General features: G+C 52.8%; 1 protein-coding gene across 3 annotated transcripts in view; it reads right to left on the reverse strand.

The window, feature by feature from the left end:
* Nucleotides 1-18,984, reverse strand: part of aplp2 (amyloid beta (A4) precursor-like protein 2) — a 42,793-nt gene that overhangs the window by 22,414 nt on the left and 1,395 nt on the right. The gene's annotated exons all lie outside the window — the stretch shown is intronic.

Raw genomic sequence — 18,984 nt, forward strand, 5'->3', positions numbered from 1 at the left:
TTCGATTTGTGTGTCTGGTTTTGCCTCTGTGCTCTCTCTCTCTCTCTCTGCCCAGTAAGTCAAAATGTTGAGATGGAGAGTGTGGGCGTACGAGAGAGAGAGAGCGAGACTTCATCCCTATGGTCATTGCTGGTCCACTGGGCAGCTGTTATCAAGCCGAGCCGGCTATCTAACCTAGCTACACACAAGGCCAACGATCCACCACGTTGAGACAATGTTTTGTTTGAGATTAGCCTGTTAGTATGATCTCCCCATCTCTGTGTTACTGTACACTGCAAAACAACTCAACCCTCACCTCTGCCCCCCCCAGTACATCAGCCCATGGGTTCCAAAGGAAGAAGAAGAGGGCAAGGGAACCAGGACACCTCCCTCTCCCTCCCCCCCCCCCCCCCCCACACACACACACGTCCTTCCTGTCCTGATATGACTATTATCATTTACATGTTTTCTCGCAGTTCCTCTTTCCGCACACAGGAAGCAGTGACCTCCAGGCCGAGTTCAGATACCAGACACTGTGCCAGGCTACACTGGACCCAGGAAGACCACCGTCTAAAATACATGGTATCATTGGTTGTTTTCCTGGATTAATTAATTACAGATAATCTGGAGAAATGCTCTGTCAGCAGGTCTCTGGTCACCTGACAGAAACACTTGTTGCTGTGGTTGTCACGCCACAGGGGAACTCCAATCAGCATCATCATAGAAGGTTATCTCACTGCTAGCTAGCTACACACACAGGCTACACACAGACAGACACACACAGACAGACAGGAAGTACAATGTCTGAGCCAGAGGCAGTACTGTGTTCTCAGGCTGAGTAAACAGAGTGGGTCCTGGGAGGGTTGGGGGGGGGGGGGGGGGGGGGGGGGGGGGGTGTACAGCTGACTAGCACTGCAAGACAAATCAGATGACCACTCTTCTAGGCAGAGAGATGGGGCGTATGGGCGTAGGAATCGGTTTGACTGTGTGTGTGTGTAACCTGGCCACTGTAGTCTGCTAGGCTGATAATAAGAGCAGAGCAGAGAGGGAATACAAAGCACACACACAGGACTGGGCTGTCTCTTTTACCTCATACAAACACATGGCGGAACAGCCTTGGCTGAATGATCTGGAACTCTCCCTCCCTCCCTCCTTCCCTCCTTCCCTCCCTCCCTCCCTCCCTCCCTTTGTCCCTGAACTGTGTATCTATTTGTTCTCCTCCCTCTCATTCCTTTGTGAGGTCAGCCCAGAGGGGAGGGAGGGAGTGAGGAAGGGAGAGAGGGAAAGAGAGAAGGAAGGGAGGGACGGAGAGAAAAGGAGAGGGAAGAGAAATACAACAACAACATCAGGCTAACTGCGACCAGACCCTGTGTGGCCGTATAAAAGCAAACCCCCGAAATCTCGATTACACAGTACAGACCTTTTGGTACGTGCCTGGCACTGGCTTCTGCCACCACGACGAGAACGAGGAACCTCATTTCCTGCCACGTGCTCACCGCCTCCGCTACCGCCACCACAACATCGTCTATCCCATACCCCTCCACCCTGACAACTACCGCCGGCTGGTGCTTCAGGCCAACCCTGGGACTCAGCCCAGGAGATCCCCCACACCACAGGCCAGTAGCCTGGCGAGGCCCCAGGAAAGGGCTTAGTCGTATTCATCACGAGCAGCCGGGTGAGTAAACCCGTGAGACGGAATCTGGGCGGCTACCAGCCCTGCTAAACTGTGGCCCATCACATGCTTGTTGACTCAGGGAGGAGCTGGAGCCAGGCGTGTACCCACACTGGCCTGCAGGGGGCAGTAGGAGCAGCACTTAGACACCACAGAGACCACATGAAGCCTGAATAGAACTGATGAACTTCAAGTGGTGCCCCAGCCAGCAGGAGGACTGGCCCCTGAACCAGCCAGCTAGCAGGAGGACTGGCCCCTGAACCAGCCAGCCAGCAGGAGGACTGGCCCCTGAACCAGCCAGCTAGCAGGGGGACTGGCCCCTGAACCAGCCAGCCAGCAGGAGGACTGGCCCCTGAACCAGCCAGCCAGCAGGGGGACTGGCCCCTGAACCAGCCAGCTAGCAGGGGGACTGGCCCCTGAACCAGCCAGCCAGCAGGGGGACTGGCCCCTGAACCAGCCAGCTAGCAGGGGGACTGGCCCCTGAACCAGCCAGCCAGCAGGAGGACTGGCCCCTGAACCAGCCAGCCAGCAGGGGGACTGGCCCCTGAACCAGCCAGCTAGCAGGGGGACTGGCCCCTGAACCAGCCAGCCAGCAGGGGGACTGGCCCCTGAACCAGCCAGCTAGCAGGGGGACTGGCCCCTGAACCAGCCAGCCAGCAGGGGGACTGGCCCCTGAACCAGCCAGCTAGCAAGGGGACTGGCCCCTGAACCAGCCAGCCAGCAGGAGGACTGGCCCCTGAACCAGCCAGCTAGCAGGGGGACTGGCCCCTGAACCAGCCAGCTAGCAGGGGGACTGGCCCCTGAACCAGCCAGCCAGCAGGACTGGCTCTGAACCAGCCAGCTAGCAGGGGGACTGGCTCTGAACCAGCCAGCCAGCAGGGGGACTGGCCCCTGAACCAGCCAGCCAGCAGACAAAGAGGCTCTGTGGCGATCTGCCTGGACCGACACAAAACCTGACCTTTCAGCCTCACACACACACACACAATTAAGGAGTGTAGCATTGTACCATCGATGTGACATGCCTCGATGATTTGCCATAAACCTCCCATCCATGAGTCAGTCTGACATCTCATCTAATGTGCGAGTGTTGAACTACACGTCCAGACCAGCACCCTGATACCAGAGGGTGTCGCCGCCGAAATGTCATCCAGGAGTAATGAACGCAAGTCAAGATCAGGATGTATTCAGAAGTAAAGTTAGCCTACTTGGCCAAAAAGTTGCAGAGGGGAAAAAGTCCTAGGAGAGAATGAACTGACCGGTTGGTGTCGGTGTTTTTGACTTATTCCAAAATGAAAGCCGTCCGATCTGACGGAGACCGAGACATGAAGCAGCATAATTTAAGTCAAAACAACAGCTCTCTGCAGCAGCTGCTTCAAAACAAGACGTGTGGCTTGAAAACAGCTTCGGCCCATTTTCTGTTTTTACTGGAAGAGCTGGCGGCCCCCTTTCACACCACGTCACATCTGTTCAACTGGGCGACCAAGTATCCACACACACACACACACACACACACACACACACACACACACACACACAGCCACACACACACACAGCCACACACTGAGACAGAGACTTGTTTTCTCCTTGTCTGCCTCTCGCACACAAACAAAGTTTAATAGCGCTCCTCCTTCTCTCAAACCCAACACTGTAAAACACCACCCAAGATGTTCTCACGCAAGACCACATGGACCATCCATCTCTCCCTCAGTCACACACACACACACTCTATTCTCCAGCGTTCAAACATTCAAAACACTTTTTGGTCTGGCTTTCAATTCCTCACATCAATAGAGACACATAGAACGTTGCATGCGGCCTGTTGTACCGCATATCTTGTTGCCTCCATAGCATACTTCAGGTTTGGCATTTCCCAGAATGGACCACTCATTACATGCCCCTCCTCATGCTGCCTGGACAGGGTCCAAAGCAGCTAATCCCTGTGTGTGTGTGTGTGTGTGTGTGTGACAGGCACAGTGTGCACCCAGGACACACACAGAGGAGGGTGGGAAGCTAAAGGTAAACCAGTGCTGAGGTGTTCAACACACACACACACAGAAAACAACTGAACACACGCAGGATATCTGAAGCAGCACACGAAAGGCAGTATAACAAGAATAGAAACTGGGCCCACAAAACAGACAATTAGCTCGGGCCAATCAAATGTTTCCTCTCAGTTGTGATAATCCACTCTGTTGTGATAATCCACTATGACACCATCTTTCAAATATCAACACTTGCCAGTCAGCTATTAATGATCAATCTACAGACTAGTGGTTAACCTCTTGAGGACAGACTGACTGTGCTGTTCTACTGCTGAAAACCTACTCCCCCCCTCCCCCTTAAAACCTTTCTACTGTGGGGCACCAGCTTCAACTCATGGGTTCCTAGAATGCTTAGAGTCCATGTGACCCTCTGAAGGAATGCCTGTCCTTGTTAAGCCCCATAATCTCCCCCTCTGGTGACTTAATGCTTAAACAAGATATGCCTCAGATACACACACACACACACAGGCCTCAGCGAGAAAGCCTTGTGGTAGGCACACACACACACACACACACACACACACACACACACACACACACACACACACACACACACACACACACCACCTGTTGAGTGGGACTGTTAATGTGTCATGAATGTGTGATTTCAATAGGAAGTGTATCCTGTAACTAACCCACCATAAAGGATATAGGGAGCGGGGGGGGGGGGGAACACAGAGATAAATAGCACCTCCCACCCTTCCACCCCCCTCCCTACCACCACTCCCGCCCCCTCACACAGTCTCCTCCAAAAGGTGACAAAGTGAAAACAGACTCATAAAAAGAGACAAAGGGATGGTGTACTTGGTCCTTCCAAAGCAAAGGGCAGCTCCTCTTAGCCATGCAAATGAGCCTGCTCCGTCTGAAAAGAGCTTTTGTGTCGTGAACGTTTACGGGAGAGGAAGATGCCCTGGCTGGATCGAGCCAGTTTCCAAACTGCCACATGAGTCACCACATGAAACCCATAGCAACCTCGCACTTGGGAGAGTCCGAGTCATTTTGAAACAGGTCAAAAGGTGTGCATCCCTCCTTGGAATATCGTCACTGATTCACAGAACAACTCACCACAGACTTCCAGTGTGTTGCGTGTGAGCACAGGGAATCAGCTAACAGCCTGAGATAGCTGTGGACAGCTGAACAGGGTGTGTGTGCGCGTGTGTTCACCGGTCACCTCTACCAGGCTCATTAACCTCAGTTCCACTTCACACTAATGGCATGATAGAGAATGGCAGACCCTGTGCGTGTGCTGGTGTGTGTGTGTGCTGGTGTGTGTGTGTGCTGGTGTGTGTGTGTGTGCGTGTGTGTGTGAGGGAGCGACAACATTGCCTCTTTCCAGGTCGGATTGTGCAGAAGTGAATGACGACTTGTTCAAATGCCCCGTCACTATGGAAACCTTCTACAAAAGCATCTCAGCTATTCAGAGAATAACAGTCAGAGCACAGAAGACAGACGTTCTGGGAGAGAGAGAGAGAGAGAGACAGACAGAGAGAGATAGGATTGAGGAAAAGCAGAAGAGCTTAAGTGCAAAGGAGGAGAGAGGGGGGGTGAGACGAGGAGGAGCAGGAGAGAGAAAAGATGGAGAGGATAAGACACTGGAGAGGTTGTGGTGGGGGAGGAGGAAAAGAAAAGAGAGGTAGAGTAGAGCAAAAGTGGAGTAGAGCAGATCGAGAAGAGAGCAGGAGAGAGAGGGGGGGAGAGAGAGAGATACGGAGATAGAGAGAGGGAGACAGAGAGGGGGGGAGACAGAGAGAGAGAGATAGAGAGAGAGACAGAGAGAGACGGAGAGAGGGGGAGACAGAGAGAGGGGGAGACAGAGAGAGGGTGACAGAGGGAGACAGAGAGAGAGGGAGACAGAGAGGGGGAGACAGAGAGGGGGAGACAGAGAGAGGGAGACAGAGAGAGGGGGAGACAGAGAGAGGGAGACAGAGAGAGGGCGACAGAGGGAGACAGAGAGAGGGAGACAGAGAGAGACAGAGAAGGAGACAGAGAGAGGGGGAAACAGAGAGAGAAAGAGACAGAGAGAGGGAGACAGAGAGAGGGAGACAGAGAGAGGGAGACAGAGAGAGGGAGACAGAGAGAGGGAGACAGAGAGAGGGGGAGACAGAGAGAGGGAGAGACAGCCATCAGTATGGAGGGGATGTACTGTACGTCTACATGGCCCAGAGGACAACCCTCACAACAGCTGTGCTCCCACTGCCCCACAGCTGTATTCAGATCCCCTTTGTCCCTTAAGCACCAGCACAATGTGACCCAAACACAAACACACACACACAGAGACACACCAGCCCTGACACAAACCAGGAAAACTCGGCACAGAATAAATCACTTCATTAGCCCGAGGTGCTTTCTTCCCCTGTGACGCTGTCTTCTGGACAGACAGCAGGTGTGGCAAGGTTATTTCTATAAGGTTGCGGAAGGTGGGTTCCTGTCCTCTGAGTGAGCCGGGTGACCTGGGGCGGAGGGGCCCCGGGGCGGAGGGCATAGTAAACCCAGCACGCCGTGGCAGAGGGCGTTCCTGGGAATGCTCTGTCCTGCCAACATGTGACATCAGTGTGCAGAGATCACACGTTCTTTCACTGTGGTTGTCCTGACCGCAGCAGTACTGTCAGACACAAGCCGCCCCCCCCCCCCCCCCCCCTCCCTGTGACATTGACGTCTATATACTGTCTCCTCTACTCTATCTGTCTGGTTCAAACCCTGTCTGCTTATAGACAGAGGCATGCTGCAGCTTCCATTCTCCTGCACAGTCTGTGTCGGTTACAGCCTGTCTGTTCCAACGTCTGCCTGTCTGCCTGCTCCAGTCTGTCAACCCGTCTGTCTGTCTGCCTGCTCTAGTCTGTCAACCCGTCTGTCTGTGGGTCGGCTCCAGTCTGGATGCGCTGTGTGTTTATGTGTGTGTGCGTCTTTTTTTCGTTCCTTTCTCTTTTTTTCTTCTTCAGAGAGAAGAAGGAGAGAGAGAGTCAGAGGGAGAGAGTCAGAGGGAGAGAGTCAGAGAGAGAGGGATAGAGTCAGAGAGAGAGAGAGTCATAAAGAGAGAATAGGGAAGGAGAGACTGATGGAAGTGAAGCGAGGAGAGCAGGACAGAGCGGTGCAGGAGGGGGACCGGGAAACCGTTCCCCCCTCGGCTCTTCCTGACACAGATTTCAGACGCACGCAGACACTGAGGCTGCCCCTCCACGGATGCTGCCTCTCCACAGATTACTACCCAGCATCCCCGGCCCCCCCCGCTCCACCACCTCCTCCACCCCCCCTCTCCCAAACCCCATCAAACGCCCCCCCGCGGGGGTCCCTTACCAGACATCATAATATGACTTGGTCTCCCTTGCCCCTCTCTGGAGATGAGCTTCATATGTAGCAGTGTGCATGGGGGGGGGGGGGGGGGGGGCAGAGTGGAACGCAAGGATGGAAGGAGAACAAAATAAGTGAGGGAGAGAGGATGGGAGTGACTGAGCGAGGAGGATGGAGGAATGGAGGGGAGAGAGAGATTGAGGGGGGCAAATTCACTTTGATTCATCTCCCACTCTACTATTTGCAGAGGGGATGTGGAGGCCTTTAGAAGGCATCCGACAGGAGGGGGCCCAGACTGGAGCGGCCTTGTTAGTGCAATCACTGTCAAGAGCAAAGTAGAGAAGGGAAGAGAGAGAAAGGTAGGCAGAAAGATGTTCCGGAAAACGAGGGATGGATAAATATACCTCGGAGGGGTGGAGGATGCCTGTTAGGCAAAATATCTCTTCAGTTCTGTTTCATCATTCACCTACTGCTGGAACAATCTATCGACTGACTGTGCAGGCATCTCTGTTGTCCTCCACAGTGTAAACACCTACAGGCTATCGCAACATCATTTCAAAGCGTGATAAAAAATAGCATGTGGCACTAAAAATGGTTTAATGCCACATAAATGCAGTTCCATTAAAGCGCTTCATTAGATAAGTGTTTAAATATAATTCACTCTGAGAAAAAAATAGATGGATATCTTATTAATGTAATTCATTTCAAATTGTAATAGATTTCCCAGTTTTCAGACTGTAATCAATAAGAGAGACGAAAAACGAATACTGATGTCAGTGTATGTGCGCTGTGGCTTCTAGCATACAGAGAGGACTCCTGTGCCAAGCGGGGCTGAACCACGTCCACAGGGGGACAAGGGCAGTGGTCTGTCAGTAAACAGACCATAATTACACCCAGTGTGTTGATCAGTTGCTAAGATACACAGGTGCCTTGTTGTGCCATATGAAGTACTCAGGGTGGTAAACACCTTGATTCAACTCCGTTATTTGACATCTTACGCCCATCGTGGTGTCAATCAGAGGGTTGAGTGATAGCGGATAGCTCTGTTCTGGTCAGTGCTTTAAATGACCACCTGTATTCCTCCCAAGCATTGAAATCCCTCCCCCCCCTCCCCTCCCCTCCCCTCCCCTCCCTCCCCCCTCCCTCCCTCTCTCCCCCCCCCTCTCTCCCTCCCGTCCCTCCCTCCCTCCCTCCCCGCCCTCCCTCCCCACCTCCCTCCCACCCTCTCTCCCTCCCCCCCCCCCCCCCCCCTCTCCCCCTCCCCCCCTCCCCCCCCCTGAGCTCTCTCGATCCAGGCTTACGGCCCACGTGGCCCTGTGAGCGGATTGCATTCCTGACATCACCACGCCAGATGTTTACGACTGAAATAGCCATGGCAACAACCACGGCAACCAACCACGGAACCACGGAGTCAAGACAACGGTACCGAAATGCAACACCCCTTCCACATAGTTTACACCCTGAGATGAAGTACTCACACCAAGACTCTGGCCTAGTAAGGGGCCCTTCTCCACCCCCCCCACCTGTCCCCTAAGGGTCTATTTGATGTGGTTCACAGTAACCCCCTTCACAGCTTCTTCCAGGGAGACAGGAGCTCCCCTCTACAGGCTAGTCTACTGGCTTCCCTCTCCCCGCCCCCGGCTAAGGTTCCCTCTCCTCTCTGCAGTGTCAGACGCAGCATCTCTCTGCATGACGAGCCGACATGGAGATCAAATAGCCGATAAGTTGCCGGCTGGAACATACACATTAGCATGATTAAATTGGCCATTGGCTGTCCATTTATTAAAAGGCTCCCTGTGCTGGACATCAAGCTGTGCTGGCTCAGAGTGAAGTGTCAGATGCTGTGTGTCTGAGTGAGAGAGTGAGAGAGAGAGTGAGTGAGTGGAGAAGAGAAGAGAGAGAAACGATTTTTGATGATTTGAGGCGGTCGGGAGCTTCCGACAGAGACGCAGTGTGAGGCTGCTCAGGTGCCGTGGTCGAGCCGGGGGACCGGCGGCAGGCTGGGGGGGTGAGTCAGAGGCAGGCTGGGGGGGGGGGGACAGAGGTGGGGGCTGAACTCTCTTGCCAGCAGGAGATTTAAAGCTTGGCAGAACGTCAGGGAGGGCTCGGCCTGTTTGGAGCGGTGGGCTTGTGTTTTCCGGAGCGCAGCATTCCGCGGCCGCTGACTGAACACTGCGATGCCCTCTCAGCAGTTTACAAGGGGAGGATTAGACCCAGGACCGTGCCTCCCCCATCCGCCCAGGAGCATGGCAGCCTCATCTCTGCACTGAGGAGATGGATCTGTGAGAAGGGACCTGTGCACACGCCCTTTACCCCTCTGTCCCTCTATGTCACCTCCCAAACCCTAGAACAGCATCCTTTCATCCATGCCTGCATCCCTCCTGCACACCCTCCTGTACACCCTCCTGCATCCCCTCTGTCTGTGCTCATCAGCATGCTGATCCATGCCATCTCTCCTCGCAAGGACGTAGGCCTAGGAGGCTGGGAGGCTGTGAATCCTGTTGGTGTTGATGAGGGTAGGGGAGTGGGGGGGGGGGGGGGGGGTTCTGCGGGACTGGGGCATCGATAAAGAGATCAGCACATGATGACATCCTGGCCAGGCTAGCAGCCCTGTGACAGACATCTCGTCAGCACCTGCGCCTGCTGCTAGACTCTCCTTAATGAGCAACTTGAGCAAATAATTGTTGAGCAAGCAGAAGAGAGACAGAGCACAAGAGGAGGAAAAAGGTTGAAGATGGAGGAGGGGAGGGAGGCAGAGAGCAGAAGAAGCTAGCTAGATTAATGGAGGGATATTGGACATTTTCTGGATTCTGGAGAAAAGGGACAGAACACAAGTTGTTCCCCTAAAATTCTGATAACATTGTGGATAAAGGACTGGGATCTTTGAATATTCATATTAAGCTCTAAACTATCTTACCAAAATTCTACTCAGAACATTCACTATCGAGACCATTCACCTTAAACGTGTGTGATGTTGTGTCCCAACAGAAATGGTACCAGATTGAGAAAAGCAACGCACTAACAACCAACAGTCCTCCAGTCAAGTCTGACAGCGTTAACTGATGTAAAGCACAGTCAATAGACCTCACAAGAGCAAGAATGCCGATTCACAACCCACGCGAAAGTCGTGCTCCGAGAACAAACGTAATCAAATGAATCGCATTCACGTCCATTTAACTGCAGCTCTTCAATCCAATAAAAGGTGCATTTTACTGCGAGGCTCCCCGACTTAGAGCGAGGGACCAGGCGATAGTGGCTGCTGTGTCCTGATCAGAGGGACCAGGCGGTAGTGACTGCTGTGTCCTGATCAGAGGGACCAGGGGGTAGTGACTGCTGTGTCCTGATCAGAGGGACCAGGGGGTAGTGACTGCTGTGTCCTGATCAGAGGGACCAGGCAATAGTGGCTGCTGTGTCCTGATCAGAGGGACCAGGCGGTAGTGACTGCTGTGTCCTGATCAGAGGGACCAGGCGGTAGTGACTGCTGTGTCCTGATCAGAGGGACCAGGGGGTAGTGACTGCTGTGTTCTGATCAGAGGGACCAGGCGGTAGTGACTGCTGTGTCCTGATCAGAGGGACCAGGCGGTAGTGACTGCTGTGTCCTGATCAGAGGGACCAGGCGGTAGTGACTGCTGTGTTCTGATCAGAGGGACCAGGCGGTAGTGACTGCTGTGTCCTGATCAGAGGGACCAGGCGGTAGTGACTGCTGTGTCCTGATCAGAGGTACTGGCAGTGAGGACTGCACAGCAGGGGAACGACATTGAGAATGGTGTGTGTGTGTGGGTGGGGGGGGGACAGTCCCAAGGACAGCACGAAAATATCCCGTTCATATGCTAGGCATCCAGGAGCCGTGAGGCGACGATGGCCCACTCCGACGAGGCACTGCTTATCTGACTGGGAGCTGGCAGGGGGGAGACATGGCAAGGACGGCCACAAACAGCCTTTTATCAGGCAGACACAACGGACTACACACAGAGGGTTGTTGGCTACGGAATAGAGTGATGGAGACAAAGAAGGAGAGAAGTGGAGGGGTGTGATTGGCCACATGCCCTGGCCTGAAGTGGCAGTTAGAGCCACACTGGCAGGAGAGCGCATGCACACACACACACACACACACACACACACACACACACACACACACACACACACACACACACACACACACACACACACACACACACAGCCTTCCATGACCTCCCAGGTTGAAGTTAAATGGATTGCTGTGCCCACCCACTGTTTGAACAGACGAGGAACAGCAGTGAAGGAGACACAACATGCACGTCGTCCCCCCCATTTGTCTGGAAGACTGCAGGGCGGCCATCTTTGTCAGGGAAAAATGGTGGATGGCACATTCGCACCCTCGTCTGTCATCCAGCCCGGCTCTGCCTTCATCCTGCTTCAGGAGGGGCACTATTCTAGTGAGACATGCGGAGGCCAACAGCTCACCATTCAAGTCTCTGTGGAGAAGGTACACACACACAGACACCACAGCAAGGAGAGATTGATTCCTGTCCATCCTCTTCTCCAGTCCCTAGGACACTCATGTCTCCCTGTGGATGCCTATGATGAGTGTGTGTGTGTGTATTACATTTACATTTAGTCATTTAACAGACGCTCTTATCCAGAGCGACTTGCAGTAAGTACAGGGACATTCCCCCGAGGCAAGTAGGGTAAAGTGCCTTGCCCAAGGACACAATGTCATTTAGCACGGCCAGGAATCGAACCAGCAACCTCTGATTACTAGCCCAATTCCCTAACCTCTCAGCCACCTGACTCCTGTGTATACGCGCGTCTCCTGAAGTGTGACTCAGCCATGCCTCTCTGGAGGCGATCAGAGGGCCAGAGGGCCAGAAAGCTGCTTCCTGTGAGCGGGCTGGATCTCAGCCTGTGAGCGGGCTGGATCTCAGCCTGTGAGCGTGCTGGATCTCAGCATGTGAGCGTGCTGGATCTCAGCCTGTGAGCGTGCTGGATCTCAGCCTGTGAGCGTGCTGGATCTCAGCATGTGAGCGTGCTGGATCTCAGCATGTGAGCGTGCTGGATCTTAGCCTGTGAGCGGGCTGGATCTCAGCCTGTGAGTGTGCTGGATCTCAGCCTGTGAGCGTGCTGGATCTCAGCCTGTGAGCGTGCTGGATCTCAGCCTGTGAGCGTGCTGGATCTCAGCCCGTGAGTGGGCTGGATCTCAGCCTGTGAGCGGGCTGGATCTCAGCCTGTGAGCGTGCTGGATCTCAGCCTGTGAGCGTGCTGGATCTCAGCCTGTGAGCGTGCTGGATCTCAGCCTGTGAGCGTGCTGGATCTCAGCCTGTGAGCGTGCTGGATCTCAGCCTGTGAGCGTGCTGGATCTCAGCTTGCTCGCATGACCGAGCCGCCAGGTCGCTCTCCACGTCCCGCAGTAATGCCGCTGCGGCGCTAAACAGGCTTCGGAAACATAAGGGCCGTTTCAGACGAGCGGTAGAGGGGCAAGGAAGACATTATAATTAGCCACTAACGATCAAAAGGCTTTTTAATGGGTTTGTCTTAAAACAGTCGACTTTCTGATTTACGCCTTGGGCAATGTTCAAATCACACGACTAGGGAAACTCTAGTGAGAAGAGTTAAATTGGAACTGTGTGAGAGAGCGTGCCCTTCTGGTTCACTTGTTCCGGGACAAACTTAAAAACACCAAAACAAAAACCAACCTTTCCTCCCACGGGACGTTTGCTTGATGTGAACCTGCGGCTAGTTCCACACGGCGATGGAAATTCACACGGTGTCACACGACGAACAACAATGATCACTGTCTGCTGCTCTGATGGCTCTCTCGCCGTACGTGATGCACCGCAGCCGTTGCCAGGGCTAATTTCCCACGGCCGACTAAACCTAAATGGTCTTTTAACAACTTCTCAGGCAAGATAACGGATATCTGAGCTAGTCATTAGTGGGATTTCTAATGAGGGATATATGACATGAATAATAACATGGTTAGCTGGATATGGGAAGACGACCAGGCTTTAACAGATATCTGAGGGCAGACAAAGGATGCTATGTGGAGCTTAGGAACACGAACGCACTTTGTTCCCATGACACTTCTTGATGGATCTGAGCATCTTTCGGGACCCTCCCCCTGAGCCAACGTCGGCATGGCGACATGACCCGTTACTTCCATAAAGGCCTTATTGGGAAAACATGCAGTCACTGGATGAGTAGGAGAGGAATGCAGGGGAGGGAGCTGTTACACATGTTCTCTGGGACTGTGTGTGTGTGTGTGTGTGTTTGTGTGTGCGGCGGCATTTCTTTCCTCTTTTGAATCTCAACCCCCCCCACCCAGAATATCTTTGGCAATGTGCCCAACCTTCATTCATCTCCCTAACTCGGATATAGTTGTTTTTTCTGGATAGAGGAAATTAGCTCTTCAATCTCCATCTGAGAGCTCCTCGACACTGAATCCACCTTTAATTGTCTCCTGTAACCCTCCCCTGCCCCGCCACACTAACCTATTTAACCTATTAGTTCTGTGAGAGCAGGGCGAGGAATCAAAACCCTTAACCACCCTTCATGGCTCAGTACCCCTCATCCAATTAATTGCAGTGAGTCACTGGGAGGTGTAGCTTGTAGCCACTGACACAATAGCAGACGAAGGATTTGCATGTATTTTTCCATGAGGAACATAGAACAGAAAAGCTTTGGAATGTAAATGACTCCTCGCCCCCCCCAGCCCCTCCTCCTGCTCAGAGGGAGACCCTCCCACTGCCCTGCCCCCCCCCCCCCCCCAGCCCCTCCTCCTGCTCAGAGGGAGACCCTCCCACTGCCCTGCCCCCCCCCCCAGCCCCTCCTCCTGCTCAGAGGGAGACCCTCCCACTGCCCTGCCCCCCCCCCCCCCCCAGCGCCTCCTCCTGCTCAGAGGGAGACCCTCCCACTGCCCTGCCCCCCCCCCCCCAGCGCCTCCTCCTGCTCAGAGGGAGACCTCCCACTGCCCCGCCCTCAGTCCCAGGTGTGCTATCCAGCAGCGATGTCGTTTGTCCTGAGCCGCCTTCTCCTTGAGAAACTGCTGGAACTGCCATCACAGAGCGAGTGGACCAAGAGCAGAAACCCTCGTCTTCCTCTCTCCCAGTCTCTCTCCCAGTCTCTCTCCCAGTCTCTCTCCCAGTCTCTCTACCACTCTCTCTACCACTCTCTCTACCACTCTCTCTCCCAGTCTCTCTCCCAGTCTCTCTCCCAGTCTCTCTCCCAGTCTCTCTCCCAGTCACCTCTACCACTCTCTCTCTGCCTCTCCCTCCCTCGCTCTCTCCCTCTGGGTAAAGTGTTACAGTGCACTGCCTCTGTCTCTTACCATTGTGACATTTTTATTCCCCCCCCCTCTCTCCTGTGAAAAAAGGGAAACTAATAAAGAAACCGAATGGAGTCCCTGTAGCCCTTGGTTCTGGTCTAGTTCACAATGTTTCCACCGTGGCTGGATAAAGAGAGAGAGAGAGACAGAGACCGAAAGAGCTGTAAGCCAGGATGGAGAGAGGAAACGGCCACTACATCCTGTTCTCTCTGGCTGTGGACAAAGTATTTTGCAATGTTGCCCAGCAAACCAGAGCAGCGAAGCAGAAAACCAGCCAGCCAATCAAGGAGGCCCCTCCTGTTCCTAATGGTGCCAGGCACCAGTGCTTACCTGGGGCAAGCAGGCACATATCAGTGGTGTGGCCAAGTCAAACAGGCCTTCCGCTGGGCGCCAATCCCTGGCTTCCACACAAACACACACAGACAAACGGGAACACGTAACCCTGCTCCTTCTCCCGCACATTCCTGGGCACGTGCCGCGGGTGCCAAGGCGCGGGGGGCATTCAGGCATCTCTGAATACGAGCGCTCTCCAAACCTCAACGCAGAGTAAACACACACGCAACGCAAACCATCAAACCATCAAAATGGCCGAGAAAAGACACATCAATAAATGATGTGAAGGTTTGAAAACTGGGTCTGACTGTGCTGAGACAACGAGAGAAGGAATTCAGCAGAGGATGGGTTCAAAGGAAAAGAGAGAGAGAAAGAAAGAAAGACAGGTAGAGAGAGAGAGAGAGAAACCCTGAGACAGACGCAGAGAGAAAAACCCTCAAGTAATGTCTTCTCCTACATTAGCTGTCCAGCTGAGCATGTAAACACGAGAACACACCGCCCGGCATGCCGTGCTCTGCAGCTCACAGCTGACCCTTCACCCTATTCTCTATCGTTTGGCGCAGCACTCCAAAAAAAGAAAGATATATCAGCGTGGACTCGGCTGAGCCCGCCACCAATGACTCATTGATCCTCCCCAGACAAAACTACTCCCCACAGAAGGCAGGACGAAGCAGCCCGGGCCTGCAGACTCACAGACACACCGCCATGGGCACTGGCACCAGTTCACTGAGGCTGTCCTCTGGATAGAACATGAGATATTTTATTAATGGTTGTGAAAAGCCCAGCAGCTGGAGAGATAACTCCCAGGGACGCCGTATGCAGCTCTACGTCCAGACCAGGCCGGGAGACAGCTTAGGAATTCAGACAGGCAGACAGACAGCCAGACAGGCAGACAGGCAGGCAATTCAATGAGAAATACATCTCATCACAAAAGACTAGGGACACTAGGACAGCGCATTGCATAGTTTCTTGTGTGGACCTCCCTTTCCATAGGACAAAGAGCAAAGCATAGTGAGGAGCCATAAACAACCAAAGAAAACAGCAGCTTTCAGTTGTGCCAGAAACACTGACCAAGTAATGAGAAAACGCTGCAGCACAACACCGTGATGCACTCCAGGCAACAAATTCCAGAGCGCCTCAATAAATAACATGACAAAGGGAGCTCGTCCACGGCCAAGCCTGCTACTGTTCTAGACCTGACCTCCAGTTACAGCTTGCCGGAGACAATAGGATCAGGTAGAGGGAGCGGTCTCTCCACCGGGAGCACAGGGTGCATGACTAAGCAGATCGACTCATATAGTCAACCTAACGAAGCACGCTTCAGAACGCTCCAGAACGTCCCACGTGTCCCTGTGGGGGTTCTTGTGCAACCTAAGGTATGTGCAGTCAAGAGTGCGTCGACTTGAACTCGCTCACTCCCTCCTCCTCCTCCCAGCCGCGCCGGAGCTCTTGCTGAGAGAAGAGGGGAAAAAAAACGACTAAATATGTGATGAGGATTCAGCGGCATCCACAAACATCCCCGCACACACACACACAGAGAGACACACACACAGAGAGACACACTGGAGGCAGTGCAGTGCGTAGAGGATAATTAGAGCGAGGGAGACAAAGCTTCACATGGTGCGAACGGGGGACTGCCTGACGAGGCCTCTCTATTTAAATCTCCGAGATGAGAGCCGAGCGTGGATGAAGATGGCACGTCTCCAGCAGGCATGCACGGGCCTGGAGAGATGCGGCGCGGGGGGAGAGAGACCACGAGAGAGACCACGAGAGAAGAAAGAGGGGGGACGAGAGGGGGGACGAGAGGGGGGACGAGAGGGGGGACGAGAGGCACGAAGACAGAAGGGAGAGAGAGAGGGCACCCATTTAAAAATCAGTCAGCTCGAAGAATATTACCAGCGGTTAGAACAGGGTGAGAGCAGGAGGACTGATTTTTGTTTCCGACGACGAGGAGTCTAGATGCTACTGACTCAAGCTTACCTCAGGAAGCGTTTTTTACTTGGGCGTACATATCGAGGTGTGTGTGCGTGCGTGTCAGGGAGTGAGTGAGAGTGTGCGGTATGTAAATGACAGGATGGGCGGAGCTTCAGGATTAGTACCTTTTCCTTCTGTGTAGCTGAGAGTGTTTCTCCGGGTTAAGAGGATTCACGGGGGGTACTTACTCTCAAAACGGATGGGCTGCTTTCATGTCTAATTTACAAGATGAAAATCAGAAAAAAAAGCCCCATCTCTGGCTGTCTGCCCTCGATTGATTTCCCAGCCCCTCTTCTCGTCCCCTCCGAGACACGGCCTATTCACATACAGAGTACAGTACCCAACGCATCAGAGCACTCAGCCATAGAAGGTGTTCTGAAAGATCGGTATCATGTCACATGATAATATATGATCATCAGGATGATTGTTGTGTGTGAAGCAGGGAGCCTGCCTCTCCTGGGTTAGAGCATGTCTGGGGGGGGGGTCTCTGGGGGTCTCTTCATCAACTCCATACAGTGAGGACACTCTCGCCCTTCCAAGTCATTCAGGACCTCACAAAAGAGGCTCGTAAGAAGTCATTCAGCCCATGACAGGCTCTATAGAATCCCCAATCTCAGCCAACTAGGCCTTCCATTCGCATTCACTATCAGCCCTTCTAGCCTGCAGACACACATCTTCACCGTCTCCCTCTCTCTCAAACACACACGGGCTAGCACACACACACACACACTTACATATGACAAGGATAAGAGTGGTACAAAAGGACTGCAACCACAGTCTAACAAGTAAATTCATTTACGTAACGGTTGATGAGAAACAAGCAGTGTTTTTTAAGAAAGTAAAAAGACCAAATGCCCTGATTATCTTTCGGGTCCAGAGAGCATTATTTTAATGAAACCATATGTTTATAAACAGAAAACAGACACTGAGACCAAGGTCATGGTGGCAGTGGGATAAGGAAAATACAGAAGAAATAGCCATAGCCTAATAAAATCTAAGGCAAGCCCTCTTAAACCAGTCAAGAAAATAAACAAAAATGCATTCCAGACACACTGTAAAAATAAACCCTGTAGCAGATTCTCCTATAATTGAATGATTTTTTAAATAATATAGCCTGCTCTGTACACTAGTATTGGTAGCATTGTTCTCTCAATGCTGCTGGATTTGTTCCCTAGCATTCCATGTACTGAATGCTAAAGATATTTCAGCTATCCTGTCTTCCATAAATCTAATGTGAGCCATATCAGCATGTGCCCCATCACACGAGAAAATGCAGTACTACTACATTTCTAAGATGGCTGACCACCAATGATACAGCTGTTTGTTCCTTTTGTCTACGGCACATGGTCTGCTCAGCAGCACCTGTGTGCATGTTCCTTACAGCATGCCTGGGAGCCGAAGAAAAATACAACTTCTGTGTTTATCACGTTTCAGATTGTCTTTTAAACCAACTGAAGCTTTTTGTGATTATTTTGAAGTCAACTGAAACACAGATCCCGATCACACGGGAGGTGCTGCACCCCAAAAACGCATGAAGACGTCGAGAGAACCAAACTACGGCACATTCTCAAAACATCAGAGAAGCAACAGACCCGGAGGACCCGGAGGGCGCGAGCAGGCCGGCAGCGGCGGGTTAATCAGCTGGTCGGGGGGTGGGGGTGGGGAACACCGAGCAGAGCCTCTCTGAGGGGCGCTCGCTGGCTGCTCACAAATTCAGCTCAAGGTCTGTGGAAGCGTGTGCAGTCAGCATGACAGCGAGGCAATACCCACCTGAACTGCCTCTGCGTCTGTCATCACAGCTCACTACTCCTCACACACTCCACCAGCACGTCCAACACAACAACACCCAGCAGCCGCCCGCCCTCCCTCTACCAGCCAACATCAGGGGGAAGTACCCCCACCAGAGACCACACTGCAGAGAACGTCAGAAATCCTCTCAGTATGATGTTCAAGACTGAGCAGGTATTTCAAAGTGAACGCCTTGTTAATCTTCATTGGTGATTGTCCGAAGGCAAGGAAATAAAAAAAAGGATTCAAAGAATATTGACTGCCTTTTCTGTTCAGTAAATGGCTAATTGAAAATGCAATCATTCATGGAGGGATAGGCCCATTTAAAAGATTGCTGCAATATAGATTTTTTTTTCTGGGACAACAAACACCAGCATTCCCCCCACACACACAATCCTTCCCCCGAAACTGCGAGAAGCTGTAGGATTGGAGATGAAAAGGACAACCTTCTCCCAAATAACCACTTGTACGCTCTTGCCTTTAGGGAGCATGTTGGTGTGCAGCTGTGATGTGTTGAATGCCCCAACAGTCTGCGGTACAACACAATCAGTCTGCTCAGGGATGACTGTTGGTCAGAGGGTTGATCCATGAGGGAGGAGGTTGTGTCT

This window comes from Hypomesus transpacificus, chromosome 15 (genome assembly GCF_021917145.1).
Source record: "Hypomesus transpacificus isolate Combined female chromosome 15, fHypTra1, whole genome shotgun sequence".
NCBI classification, from domain to species: domain Eukaryota; kingdom Metazoa; phylum Chordata; class Actinopteri; order Osmeriformes; family Osmeridae; genus Hypomesus; species Hypomesus transpacificus.